The following is a 14,296-nucleotide window of genomic DNA, read 5'->3' on the forward strand; positions in this document are numbered from 1 at the left end:
CCCACTGCCACCAAAGTAGGCAAAACTGTCTGTATGTGTGTCTGTCTCTCCCACAGATTTCTAAAGAGGGGAGGAATGTATTTCTGGAATATTTGTGCTAAAAATAAACCCATCTCTGCTGTCTATGAAGAGAGGCAGGTATAGCCCTGCTTTCTGTAAGCTCTGAACTTGTGAACTGCTGAGAGGCTGAATCACAACTAGAAAGATCCCTGTGGAAATGGTAACTGCTAATGCAGGAAGGTTGGCTGATTGCTTGGAAAATCCAAAACAGGCCTCTCACATGAAAGCAACTGGGGTTAACACTATTCACCAGGATAAATGTAGTTCACAGACTCCAGCTTTGAAAGGACTCAAATCTTGGGACAGGCATTAAGCTTATTCAAATACTGTGGTAGTAAATATTTGCTAACTCAGTGCTCAGATGAGAGTCTGGGATCAGATGGGCTGTCTTTAAAATAAAACCTCTTCTGGGGAAAATTACTGAATAACACACAGGAAACACAACCCAGTGGCACTTAGATGTTGTTATCTCACTCCCAGGAAATTTAAAAACCAGAAATTCCTGCTGCTTTCTTTCACTGAGTGTCGAGCAATAACAGATCACACTGAACTTTTTCAGACAGCAATTTGGACTGAAATTTTAAACTTGTATGAAAACAGTACGCAATTTGCACAAATATGTCAATGGAAAATGTATGTATGTATGTTTGTATGCATAATGAACTCCATCTTTCACACACACACTTGAAACTTTCTGTGCTTGGCAACGCTGAGAATTCTGACAAGAGAGCCTTATGCAAGAGCAGTAGCTTTCAGCCTTTTCTGATTTGTATCCCATCCCAACACTTTCTCTAGGGAAATAAATGGAGTTCTGCCCTGCTGATAGAGAGAGTTTTTTCCCTTTGTTACCTTAGCTGCAAATCCCAGGGAAGCAGTATGCAGACCCAAGGGGTCAATGCACCAACCACATGCAAAAAGTCCCTGGTACATGGAAACCAAGGAGTGGAACTGATTATAAACAGAAATGAAAACATCACCCTGGACTAGGAAAACTCAAGCATCAAACTGTTTTTGTTGTAGAAATTAAATGTTTTATAATTCTCAAGGCATTAACAACAAGGGGTCTGTTTAGGAACCCATGAGAGCAATAGGACTATATTGAGTTTTCAGTTGTTTGCTTACAGCACTTTTTGTCCAGCAAAGCAACACAGGTTCAGCTCTTACCTGGCAGCCAGAGATTGAATGATTTATTGACTATTATCACAGTGAGTGGAATAACTTGATGTCTGGGCACTGGACAAGGAGTGCAGGTGAGTACAGAGCATTGGCCGGACAGAGCAGCCTCTGGGTCATATCAGCTGAGCAAAAGCACTGAAGCAGTGAATTGCTGATGCAGGTATTTTCTCTTCCAAGGGGGAACAAGATCAAGGGTGCATTTTCTGCCCAGCTCCCCCTGCTAGCCAAACAGGCTGTGCTGCACGTGGCATCAGGGGAAATGACAGGCCATGTTCCTCTCCGTCTGTGCCCAGCCCCTTACACATCCTGGTCTGAACCAGACTCTGTCCTGACAAACCCAGCTGAGAAGATGTGTGTGAGGACATAAAGATCCCCAGCACCTGAGAACCATTAGCAGTCTCTTTCCCTGGGGACATTTCTCCACCTTTCTGGAAGAGCTGCCTATCCCTTCATGCAGAATCTGTGCAATGAGACAGATGCAGGACTCATCCCCAGCCTCTCCCCAGGACTACTCCCTAGGGTTCAAACCTTGCCAGAAGATAAAGATCATTGGTTCCAACTCCAGGGACTCCTAGAATTCTGACAAGGAGAGAACTTTTTAAATCCATTGCATTTTTTCCCATTTTTCCTTATCGAAGCTTTGAATGAAGCCTAGCAAAGTAAAAAGTCTCTGCAAAAGGAAGCTCTGGAAGAAATCTGAGAAGGGTTCAAGAAAAAGAAATATTTCCTTAATTTCATCTCTCATAATGTTATAATATGGTGTTTAATAAAATAAAATGTCAAAATTATTTTCATCCTCCCCTCAGAAAACAGTAAAAAATATTATTTCCTAAAAAAATCATTATGTTTGTTCTCTGAAATCAGATTTCTTATGAAACATAACAAACTCTGTTACATTTTGACTCTGACTGCATTTGCAATCACTGGCAGACATTGGTTCCAGCATCTTTTTGTCCATCTGTGAATAAGACCTTAAATGCAATTTTAAAAGAATTTCTGCTCTCCTGCTCTCCTCTCCCTGCTGCTGTGCCATCAGTAGCACCCAGACTCAGCTGACTCAGAAAGAACTTGTCTGGATTCCAGCCTGGAACACTCATCCTAAACCTCTGTGAAATGCCCGACCCTGGCACCAGCCTGGGGCTCAGCATCTCTCTCTTGGCTTTTGGGGACAGAAAGCAGACCAGAAGGACTCTAAAAACACAGCCCCAGGGACACTTTCGCAAGGATGTCAGTCACAACTTCATCCTGCACATATTTCCCCAAATCAAACTGGCATTTCAGTCAGGAGCAGTCACATTTTACCAGTGCCACCTCACTACAGTGATCACACCTGAGGAACCCCAGGAAGATGCTTTTGCAGAACTGCTTCACTATTAAACACTCTGCCAAGAGTGGAAGACAGATGTGGCAATAAAGAAATTAACTACAGAGAATGTTAAACAGCAGAATTATTCTACAAATTATTCTAAATTATTCTACAAATAAAGATTAAACCTGCAAAGCACTCTTCTACCTGAGCCCATTTTTCACCCATTTAGGTTGCACTACCTAGAATAGCCAAAATAATATGCTAAGTACCTATCTGCCTTCTGGGCATTGGTTTTTCTTGGAAACCTTTCCCTTCTCATGAGGATATGTCAGCAAACCTGACAGCACCTTGCAATTTTGAGGAGAGGTCCAGCCTGTGCCAGAACATACATACAATAAACCAGTCTTCCTGAAGATAAAGTTTAAGAAATGAGCACACTAGTGACATATCAGATGTAGGAAAAAAATACCAGTAAATACTGGGAGTGATCTAAAATTAGTTCTCATTAAAAACATTATGTAGAAGCCAGCGACATTTAAGGATGCTAAGCCAAATGCATTAGGTAATTTATAAACATAGCTACAATCCATCTAATTTAAGAAAAGGTTGGAAGAATGTGGGGTCACTGGCCTAGTGTAAATATTTCCCATTTACAAATTGCAAAGCAAAAACCAGCGACCACAGGCTAATTAAAATAGCTGGACAAACAATGATGGGAACCATGAGGGGCTATTTTTAGGGGACCGTGTGAGAGCCCAGGCAGCCAGGAGTCCAGTCAGTCCAGAGGTGTCACATGGCTGCTCTCAGTCCTTTGCACTCTCTCCCCCCACCACAGGCAAGGTGAACCAGACAGTATGATATTTGCTTCAGCCCCACACACCTCCATCCAGATTTCATGCAGTATTTTGCACTCTACACAACACATTGGATGAATTCCCATTGAAGTATCCACAGCATCACCATCCTTGTTCCGTCCCAGGTTCCTTCACAGCAGAAAAATGGGGTTTGGGCAGGGAGAGCAGGGCTGACTCTCCCCAGATGCTGGGAAATCAGAAGAGGAAATTGTGGTGTGCTGCACTACAAGAGGAAGTTCTGTTATGCTGCAGTTCAGCTGATACTGCAGAGGTGCTGTGATACAAACGTGTGTTTATCTCTGGGTGAAGAGAGGTGAAGAGAGATGAAGAGAGAAAAGATAAACATTAAAACTTGTTCTAGTCTAATGAGTTGCCTGAATTACATGGGTTTTCTTTTCCTGGTTTGTAGAATACACTTTCTGCGGGCCAAGAAAAAGAAAGAGTGAAGCACAACAGAAGAAAATAATTTTATAATACAGTTTTATTCCTCAGAAGTCAATGAAGCATCAAAACATGCCTGCATTATCTCAAAAACTCAAGAGTCCTGCAAAATGGGTTCAGAAGATATTGGGGTGCAAAATGTCTCCCTGCATGGTTTTGTACTGGAGCACCAGTGGACAGTGAAGGGGAAGCCAGCTAGTTTAGGAGAAAGGTTTCAGCCTAGATTTGAATCAGACAGGGAAGAAATTTAAATTTGCACCTCCTTCTTCTCAAACCAGCTTTCTTCCTAGTTCAGAATGCTTCTCAGGAAAGGGTTCTTGGAAACCACAAAGGTTTTGAAAAATACTCAATTTTTGCATGTCTTGGCAGAAAAACAGGTACCAGGAGTATGCATTGCACAGCAAAGACACTTAACCTGCTTCCAGCCCACCAGCAGAACAGAGCACACCCCTAAGCTGCAAGAAGCAGCACAGCTGTTTGCATTTCTCATTCCAGTAATCCGAATAATTATAACACCGTCTCTCCAAAATGATATGACTTTAAGCCACATTTAAGAAAAGTCAGCAATCTAAAATCAGCATTCAGTAAACCAGAAAGCACTAGAGAGAGAAGGAGAAGCTCATGCCCATCTTTTCAGAAAAAGGCAGTGTATAATTGTTCAAGGTTTTGCTGAATGTCGGGAATGGAAGATTAACAAGGAGTGACATTATCAGTGTTAGCAGGAGGAACTCATGCAAACACAGCAAGGCCAAGAACAGCTAAAAACCTGGCCTGAAAGATAGCAAATGCGCTTCTCTGCAGAACAGAGCTGAATAATGAGAAGAAAGGAGCCAAATGAGGAACAGAAAAGCCCCCCCTGCAAGAGCAAGGCAATGGGAGCAGGGCGCTCAGAGACAGAAGTGCCGGGCGCTGCTGCTCTGCAGGAATCAGCCCAGCTCCCCCCGTGCAGCACACCTGGGCTGGCTGGCACTGCCCTGCACCACCTGAGAGACCCATGGCAAAACCTGCCCAGGGAATTGGATGAGCCAGGATGGATTTTCATTCTTTCCCTGTAGCTGAACTTGGAGAACGGACTCCGTGATATATGTGGAGTAGATGCCATCAGAGAACACCCTAAGTATTCCCCCAGGCCTAAAAACCATGTCACAACCTGTTAATGATGAATAATTAGATGAGTCCTAGGTAATCAGAGACTATTCCTAGTAGTAAAGTGATTCCTGGGACTGAAAGTCACCATACAAAATTTACTAAAGTGGCTGGTATCAATAAACCAACAAATGGAAACAAAATAATTCTTTACTCTCATTCTGTTAAGGAAAAGGCATGTGGTTTGAATTATGATCATATAAACCACTGCCTTCAGGCATTTTTTGAATGTTTCTAGTCTGTTAAATTCATTAGAAAATTTACACTGTCAAATATTTGAATAAAAACATAATGGGGGTAAAGAGAAAAATGCTGTCTTTTCAAAAAAGTCACAACTGGTTTCCTTTAAACTTTATAAAAGTGTTTTAGATAAAATAAGATAAACATAGAACAATAATGAAATTATTACTGGCGAAAATTCTATGCGGCAAACAGGTACATGATTATCTTAATTCAGAGATTAAGGACTCTTCTCTTAGGAACAAAATTAAACACGTTCACAAAATCAAGGCTTCTAGCTGATCCATAACAACACTCATACAGATATTGTCCTTGATTTCAGAAGCGTTTACACTCAAAAGAGAGCAGACTGAAGTGTTTAAGCATTCAAGCTCAAACTGCATTTTCATTGCAGTATTTCAGTTAGAGACAGAAAATATTGCTGTTTCAAAACACTGCAGCAATTCCTACACCCAATGTTCCCAGATCCATTCAGAAAATGACTGCACATGCAGGCAGGCCTGAACAGAGGCAAGGTGTGATGTCTTCTCTGGCAACACTTTTAACAGTGCCCATGTCATTTGGGATCACAGCTCCCTCTGATTTCCACATTCCAGCCCTGTTGAAGGACAGCAGCATCTCACACATTTCAAAGTGGTGCACAAAACCTGGATATTTTGGAAATTGATGTTTACTGCAGAAGCAGCCTGGCATATGCAGCTGAGCCAGCTCTAATCGACAGAAACCATTCCACAGACATGAGTGGGAGCTGGAATATGCTCTGCTTGCTTTTGCTTCAGGGTTTGTGCTGTCCTTACAGGAGGGATGTAATGAGACCTTGGACTAGTCTTTTTCCAGCTTAGTTGAGCATGACAAGCAGAAAACATCTCCATTGAAAAAACCCCATCTCTACCCTTTCTGAAAGACTGCAGATATTTAGGAAAACAACTGAAGAAAAAAATACAAAACTTCCATGCTAGTAATGCAAGATCAGAAGAAAGCAAGGAATGGGTGTTGTGTATAAAATGTGCAAAAATGGAACACCATTTAAAAAGAATATTTTTACATAATTCAGCATTAGATAGCTTGATGAATGGTTAATTTCAGTGTGCTGATTCACATTTTCCTTCACACCTTTCACAGTTTTACCATTTATTTGGGCATCAATATAAAAAAAAAAATCTAGAAATAAAATTTTGCAGTTCCTTCAAAAATCATTTGCAGACTCACTGCTCCTACAAAACACTTCCAATATAATCACACAGTCCTTATATTTACTATTTGAGCTACATTAGTTTGTGAAGTCCAGGAGGTTTTAATAATACTCATCCAGTATATCAGTGGTTTCCACTGTGGCTGGTACCAGAGTGAGCAAACACCTCACCTTGCAATTAGAGATGATCTGTAAATCCAGGCCTATGTACACATGGTCCAGTAGCTCAAGACAAAAAATCCCTGTCAATCCCACTGTCAATTTGAACAAAATCACCCTGCAAAATACAGAGATTGATATCAAATACTTGCATTGGCATTCTTTCCACATCACCTTTTGACACCTACAACATGCTTTGTAGACATGTTAGCTTCAGAGCAACCAAACTATACACTCAAGTTTACACTGGGAACTCATGAAAAAGCCATATTTCTCCTCTTCTGGCATTATGGACTATGCAATAGCTTATGCTGAGTCCTAGATGGAAAAACCTCCAATGGAGCATTTTTCCTAGCACATTCTGCCTTCTGCAAATTACTGTGGTATGACTGCAATAGCTTTGTGCTTTTTTCTAACTGCTGGTCATATTTTAAAAGTGCCTATTGCTCTTGAGTCTAGAGCTGCATGAACAAAAACAATCATAATTAATAACTTTTGCAATTATCTTCTGCCAACAGAAATCTCAGCTTCAGCTTTGACTGGATACATTCAAATGTCTTAAGTTGTTATCTAGGGTTGCTATGCACTAACTGTTGGTATGTTCCATCCCAAAGGCAGCTCCTTGGGAAACTTTGAAGCTCTATAAATAGAAGATTTTATTTATTATTATTGTGACGGCACAGGAATGCACCAATTCACCCTCAAGGGACAGAGACACTTAAGAACCCTTGTTTCAGTGTTGGATGCAGAAATAGTTCACAATGTGAGGTAGAGAACAGCTCTAGTGCCAAATATCCTGTATGAGCAAGAAGGAGAGATCAATGGACAAAATCCATCACACCTACTGCTCACCTTTTACAAGTTTAAACTGAGCTTGGCTCCTTTCCTCATCCCTGGAGGTCAGCAGACCCTCTGGGATATCTGACATGCCCTTTTCCCTGAAAGGAAGGATCACAAGCTCAGGATGCCTGGCAGACAAGAGAGGAAGCCTTCCTGATGTCTTAGCCCAGGCACCAAGTGCTGAGACAGCTGAAGAGAGGTGGCAGGACCTTGGCCCTGGAAAGGGGACAGAAACCCAGCAATGACTGAGATCCCCTGAGCAAGGAAATACAAAGGAAATACTCAACAGAGGAGATTTAAAGGGACAGGGATAATGAGAAAATCCTAAAAATTAAAGAGAAGAATAAAGGGAAAACTAGGAGCAGCAGAACAAGCAAAGTCATTGTTTTTCCTCTAAAATTTGCAGGTTTGATCCTATATCTGTATATTCATTGTGAATGTTCCTTTCTGTTGGCTGCTGCTGGGTTTTGGGTTACCCGGCTAGGACAGATGACATACAAGCCATTAAAGGGCTGAGGTGCCTCCTTACCAAGAGGATTTTGCCGTGTGCTGTGCTGGGAGGTGATGCAGAGACTCAGCCTGGCACCAAGCACCCTCCCTGGGCACTGGAAGGTGTCCCAAGCACACCAGGGCCTGCAGTGCTGCCCAGGGGGAATGGTGCTGTGTCCCAGGGGTCACAGCAGCTCAGGTGTGGGGTACACAGGTGTCTGCTCCACAGAGACACAATCCTGACTGCTGGAATGCCACAGGCTGGCAAGACACCTGAGAAAACCTTCTGCTGTAAGTTTTGCATACCTGTCATGTAAATAATTTTATCCCAAGCATGATCTCTTTGCCTTGAACTCCTTCCATTGTGGAGTTAATTCACAATCTTAACAACACTAGAAGGCAGGTTTTTGTGGTCAAATATATTGCCACATTAATAATTTCAGAATATTACACGAGGCACGAAAAGAAAAGTAGTGAATAAATTAACAGAAGAAGCCTGCATGGCTCACTAGAGAATTAAAGTGCCATTTTATTACACACACCTCAGAGTTAAAGTTTTAATTTTCTTTTAAAAGATCTCAATATATAACTTTCATCCTCTATATTCAAAAACACTTAGAGAGGATGATTTGTTCCTTTGTTGTAATCCACAGGACAAATAAAGCTATAGTCAAGTGATGCTGACCAAATCTCTGCAATTTCCCTGTGATATTGCTCTTATTGTTCTTATTTTTTGCATTCATTATTGCTCTAATAAGAAACTTTTCTCCAAGGATCCTGATGTTCTTTAAATACAAATGAGTAAGTCTTTCCCAATCCCTTGTGCTCTGCTCTGCAGTCTTGTCTTACAAACAGATTAAAAAGGGGCACACTGAGGCAGAGAGGTGTTACTGGCCTTATTTCCACAGGAACTGACTTTGAGGCAGTTCCTAGTTAGTGATTTGGCTCGGGTCAAACCCCTAGCTCTAAGTTGGAGGCAGTTCCAAGAATTATTCCCAGTGCCCTGCTTGGGACAAGCCTCCCTGTCCAGATGCATGGCTGCACACATTCTTACAGTACAAACACAGCAAGAACTGCCCCTTGTGGGTTTCACTTGCCCTGCTGAGCCGGCACTGAGCAGCTTTTAAAAGTGGAAAGGCATTCAGAGGCATCTTTTTCTTTTACAAGCTGCAGACATTTGCCTCTTAGTGAAGAAGGTCATCAACCAGGCACAGAGATCCCTGTGAATATCACTGCAGCAGTTTCCAAATGGCTCCTGGACGCAGCAGCCCTCCTCACTGCCTTATATTGCAGACCAGCAGAGTTATATTTGGAGGCAGATATCGGGATTATGTTCCCAAGAGGCTCTGATAGAGTAAGTTCAGAGTGTGTTGTCATGATGGACATGCACACATGTGCCCTAGCAGAGTAGAGGTCAGCCATCATTCATGAATATGTGGAGACCACTTACAGTCCAGTTACAGCATATGCTAGTAACACGTGTTCCCCACACACCCTGCTTTCTCCCCAGTAAGCTGCTATATTTTTAATGTCTCCATTAGCTTTTGGAACAACTGACAGCTTTAAGCTTTTCCCTGCAAGGAGCTCCAATGTGGAAACATCATGCAGCTTTCAGTCACAAGACAAATGGCTAAAGATTTTAAGAGGAGATTCCAATTCCAGAATAGGAAGCCTACCCAGTCAACCCTACACCTTTAACATAATTATTCTTATAATTATTATAAATGCACCTGGTTCCTGCAGCACTATTTGTCTTCAGAAATGCCCTTGCTGAAATTGCAGGTGAGTGTCTGCAATTCTGTCTTTAGTGTCTGTACCTAAGGCAATGTTGCTGGCCCTCATGCTTCTATGGGGAGGCAGAAGATTCAGCATTTAATTCAGCAGCACCAACTTACACCCAAAGCATATCAATTTTTATGTTTGTTTCAGCACAAGAAATTATTCTTTCATTTAAAGGGAGAAAAGTGCCATTAAATGGTTTCTATCTAAGGCTGCCAGTCCTCAGTGCCCCTCAAAACCATGAGTTATGTTCACAGCTGCTGAAGAAAATTCCAGCTGGTGTTATAAAGATTCAAAATGGCAAGCTAATAGAAATACTATAAAGCATCTGCTGTCCTGAAGTCTTGTCTCTTCAAGAGATGCTGTCAGCTCCACCAGCAATGAAAGATGTGCTTGGGTATGAGATAAAATTATGTTTCTCTAAGGGCCATGTGATTTAGTCTGGGAGCAGTAAATTAACCAAGGCTCTTAATTTAAACATCAGTGAAAAATACATATTTTGCTATTAAAAGTTGGCTCAGTTTTAGTGGGAATGCCCAGACATGGAGAGGCACGAAGCTGTCCCCTCTCAGGTGGTTCAGGTTTGCAGAGATACAAGGAATAGAAAGAGGTAAAATCCCACTGCTGTCACTGAAGGTAGCACACTTTGAACAGCAATTTAATTCAATTTAGAAAACTATTCTGTGAAAGGACATCCATCCCTTGGTGCAATCCCTTTGATTTTAGCTTTACAGCAGTATTTTGGCTAAGGGGCCACTGGCTGAAGGAAGAGCAGAGCAGGTCACTGAAGCTGCAGTTCCACATGCTGTGCTCATTGCTGCCAAGGCAGTGGGGGTGTTGGTGCCCAGCAGTTTTCTGGCTTAACCTTAATGCCCATCTCCCCTCTCTGGATCTTGCTGGCCTCTTTGGGTGCCTCAGGTGTGGCTCTGAAGAAACAGAACAGACTGAAAGTCCTTCTGATAAGAACGTAAACTAAAGTTCATCTTTCTGGCAGAACTGAGTTAGGAAGAAACCACACATAATTATGTTGGCAGCCAAGGGAAGACAATAAGCCCCTGGAAACCAAGTAAGGGAGATATTTGTGTGATAAGCTGTGGTTAGCTGGCAGTGATAAGAGATCTTACCAATTTTAATCTTAAATAACAGTTGCATTTAGAGTAAAAAGTGCATTTAAACTGCTCATGTTCATGCTGTGGTATTGTCAATTGCAACAAAACACAAAGGTGACTCTGGTGATGTGAAACCTCAGGGAAGGTATCTCCCTGTTGCTGTTATATTCCTTTCTTGAAGGTGTCCTTCCCAACTCGGGCACAGCCCAGCCAGGAGCTGTGTTCCCATGATGCCACCCCTTCCTGTGGGTGCAGGGGTGCGGGCTGTATCGCCCTGTCACACTGTCAGGAGATGATTCTGATCAGCTTTCAGATCGCGTGAAGCTTATCTCCACTTTTTGCAGATGAGCAAGGAGATAGCATCCCTCATTTCCCTGGCTGCTCCTCTACCCCATCCACTCTCATGATTTCTGAAGGGATAACACATCCTCTTGTTTTCTTCCACATGGGAGCAAACAAGTTAGTTATTGTAAAGTTATCAACAGCTTTCCAGCAGGAGCACTTTGGACAAACACTTGCCAGCTGTTGACAATGTAGGTTAGGACAATGCTTTTGTAGGTTACCATTCACTCTTACACTCCCATCCAACAAATGAATGACAAATATGAAGTAAACCAGCACAAGAGCAACAGCAAAACCAGCTCCCTGATATGAATCTTCAAGAAACTGCTGCTGCAGAGAAATGTGCCATGAGCCACGAGTCCCATAAGTCAGAATACTCACTCACTAAAATTTGTATTCAGGCAGAAAAATAAATGGTATTTAAACACATAAGTGGAGACTTTTATTTTTACAATACTACACAGCTGGGGAAACCTTGGGACCACTGAGTGAAGTCCTGACCATCAGTATCTAACCTCTCCTGGATGATTCTCCCAACACCAGCAGCAGCCAGAGACCTTGATGACACAATTGCTTTCCTGCATTTACTGAATTGCTTTAGTTTTCAAGCAAATCTACAGAACCATAAATGCTTGACTTAAGGATAGAATTGTGAGTTTAGCTCCCATGTGGCTTGATGACGCCCTAAAGAAAAGTGGTCTGTGAGGACAGCCCTCCTGGAGAAGGGAGAAACCTGCAGGGGCTCCGGGGGAGGCACCTCCCGCTCTCCACGGCCTGGGTCACAGGGATGGGCTCTCAATCAAGTCACTTGTTCCTCTTTTGAACCCAGACCCTGCAGGCAACAACAGAGCAAGCAATCACACAGCATTTCCTTATCTTCATGGGCACACTCCAAAGTCCTATTTTCAAAAACAATGTGAGCACTTATGAGAATAAGTCCCAATGAAATTTACTTTTTGCAAGTGGAACTGAATTTTGCACTTTCACAGTTGTATCTCGACCTCTCTTGTACAGGATAGCTGGCAAATCCTTTTATCCAGCTGCTGACAGCCTCTCAGCAGAGCACAGCTCTTCAGGCTCCTAGAAAACATCCATTTCTAAACAGGAAAAAGCCAAAACTGACCAGATCTTGGGACAGCAACAGACCAGCTCTGAGGAGCAGTTTAAAAAACAAACTCTGGAGCTTTCTTGCTACCAACTTTTTCATTATTTCTAAGGCTTAGAAAGAAGAAGGTGCTGACAAGATTCCACATCAGTCCTTCAGAGAATCTAGCCTTCTCTAGCATCTTTCAACAGGAAGATACCCAGATTATCTACAATCCAATTTATTTAAGCTTTCACAAGTCTGAGTGAGTCCAGGAGGTGAAACACACCAGAGTAACAAAAGGACTGTCCTCTAAACCATCACTGTTGGGGATTTCAGAGGGCAATGTGAGATGCACCTAGTCCATTGTGACAGGAGAAGACTTTGAGGCAGGCAGTCTTCAGACCTACGCTGGGAAGGGCAGGGTGTGCCCTTCTCCTGAAGGGGAAATAAAGAGAGAAAGCATTTTTGCTGAAGATTGACAGATTAGACATTTCTTCTCCAATACTAAGGAGTTCAAGAGAGATTTTATGTATGCTCAAAGGAATGAACAGATCTTTGTAAATGTTGATACACCGTAAATAAATAAATGAAATATTTGTCATAATTTCCATCAAACTCTAGGAGAAATCTATCTTTGCATTACTTGGATAAGGCTCTGTCACTAGTTCAGCCTCACCATTTTTAGAAATTATTAGAGTTTTATAGCAGGTCTGAAATTCTATGCCAGTGAGACTGTGATTTTAATGCATATTAATGGCAGAAATGGGGGAGGGGAAAGGAAGTTGGTGTGATTCCCTTATAGAGTACAATACTAAATAAGAAGATTCCAGCTGTGCAACAGGAAAGTTAAAATGGTTTGTTTGGATCATTAATATTGCAATGAAAACTAATTAAACCTAGAGCTACAAGGAGGAGCTCATTAGAGATTTGAATAGAGGCAGCATAACACTCAGCAGCCTCCAGTTTTAGCAGCTTCTTTTATCACACCAAGTGGGATAGCAAGAGCTCACTGAAGAGACAAGGATAGTCTGAAGAGCCAAGGGGATATGGACACTCAGTCCATGGGATCAACTGCAAGGGCTTCTTTGGAAAATGCTGCATGAGCTTGGTAGCTCTGCAGAATCAGCCAAGCCCTGTCACTGGCTCCCTGCTCAGACTAACACTGCTGCTATGCTATATCTCGGTCCCCTTGTCTGACCTGACATCTGAAACTTCATCTAAAATTTCCTTAGCCTAAGAGCCCTCAAATATGCTTTACAAAATATACCTACTCATTTAGCATCAGTCCCACATGCCCACCCCAGACATGGCACTTCACAGTCTGTAGTTTAAGCCTGACCCTCAGTTTTGCAATTCCTTTCTCCTTTAACATGTCATGCCACTTTTGCTGTAGTCAAGGGTGTCCCTGCCCCTGTTCTGTGGCCATCAGCATCCTCCTACAGCTATTTAAATCTTCTCATTTCTGCTACTGTCATTCCCTCCCTCCCCCATGGCCTCCCTACATCCCTACCCCTCAAACCCTGCTCCCAGCTTCACACAGAAGCCAGGAACTATACTAACCACTTACATGGGCATTTGTCTCAGAAGTGAATACTGATCAGACTGGGTGTCCCTAAGTCTTGCATCCTTGCAACTTCAAGTAAGCACTGAAGCCCCAGCTAAGCTGTTAATTATCCATGGTAAGTGCTGGTAAAAGTGCTTGTATTTCACTCCACTAGAGGCTGCCAGGGTGAAGGAATGACCTCTTAATGCTGATCATAAAGGACTTCATGGGGGAGAGTTCTGAAAGAAAAAAGACACCTGGTAATTTTACTGATGTTGTCTAAACTTTGCTGGATTGGGGTCCTACTGGTGACTTGAGAAATTTGGAAATCCTTCAGTCACAGAGAAAACAGAGTAAGATACTAAAGCAGTGACACACTAAGCTGCACACTCGTAACTCAGACTAGAATTTTTCTTACATGATTTAGACGATTGAATGCCAAAGGAACATGATATGTGAGGCACTGGAACTGATGAGGCACTGGAACTGAGGAGGCAGTGGCAGAAGTTGCCCAGAGAAGCTGGGGGTAC

General features: G+C 42.4%; 1 protein-coding gene across 5 annotated transcripts in view; it reads right to left on the minus strand.

Annotated features, from left to right (window-relative positions):
- C9H10orf71 (chromosome 9 C10orf71 homolog) overlaps positions 1-14,296 on the minus strand; it is a 46,615-nt gene that overhangs the window by 23,103 nt on the left and 9,216 nt on the right. Inside the window, exon 2 of one of the 5 annotated variants that reach the window (XM_063163588.1) lies at positions 6,590-6,695. The exons of the other annotated variants lie outside the window; for them this stretch is intronic. The gene's annotated coding sequence lies outside the window, so the exon portion shown is untranslated. The remainder of the gene's footprint in view (positions 1-6,589; positions 6,696-14,296) is intronic. 5 annotated transcript variants of the gene reach the window in all.

The sequence above is a fragment of the Melospiza melodia genome, chromosome 9 (assembly GCF_035770615.1).
Source record: "Melospiza melodia melodia isolate bMelMel2 chromosome 9, bMelMel2.pri, whole genome shotgun sequence".
NCBI lineage: Eukaryota > Metazoa > Chordata > Aves > Passeriformes > Passerellidae > Melospiza > Melospiza melodia.